Genomic DNA, 946 nt, shown 5'->3' with positions numbered 1-946 from the left:
AACTGACCTGCATATAATTTCATTGTATACCAAAATAAAGTCCAACACTCAAAGGAAGGTAATAGCCAAACACTGAATAAAACAACATTCACAGTTTTCCAGCATTCAAATTACTAGATATGTAAAAAAAAAAAAACCAGGAAAATATGACTCATAACCAAAGACTAAACTCAATCAATAGATGCTAACCCAGAAATGACAGAGATGATGCAACTGCCAGACAAGGACATTAAAACAGCTATTATAAATAGGTAGAAATATTTAAAGGAGAATGCAAATATATTAGGAGAGAACTAGAAGTTATTTTTAAAACAAATGGAATTTATAGAGATAAAAATACAATATCCAAAATGAAAAATTCACTGAGTGGGATGAACAGCAGATTAGTCACTGTAGAAAAAAAAGCAGTGAACTTGAAGTAGAGCAACAGAAACTTAAAAACTGAAGCACAAAAAGAAGATTAAAAAAAAGAAAAGAACAGAGCTTTAGTGACCTGTAGGATAATAGCAAGTGGTCTGACATAGGTATAATTTGGAGTCTCAAGAAAAAGAAGGAGGAGGTGGAGAGAGCAGCAACAACAAAAAGTTGAAGAAATGATGGCCAAAATATTTCAAATTTTATGGAAACTATAAACTCAGACCACAAAACTAAACTAACCTCAAATATGATAAATACAACAAACAAAACGCACCGCACACATCACAGTTAAATTGCTATAAAGCGATGACAAAAAGGAAATCTTAGTGCACATTACATACAGATAAACAAGAATGACAGCAGACTTCTCATCTGAAACTGCAAGCCAAAAAGCAATGGAATGGCTTTTTTTTAATGCTAAGAGGAAAAACTGTCCATCTAAAATTCTATATCTAGCAAAATATTGAAAACTAAAGGCAAAATGAAAGATTCTTTAGATAGACAAAATTTGAGATAGTTGATTGCTAGC

This window comes from Propithecus coquereli, unplaced genomic scaffold (assembly GCF_000956105.1).
Source record: "Propithecus coquereli isolate 6110/MARCELLA unplaced genomic scaffold, Pcoq_1.0 Scaffold5, whole genome shotgun sequence".
NCBI classification, from domain to species: Eukaryota; Metazoa; Chordata; class Mammalia; order Primates; family Indriidae; genus Propithecus; species Propithecus coquereli.
This window is presented reverse-complemented; position numbering follows the sequence as displayed.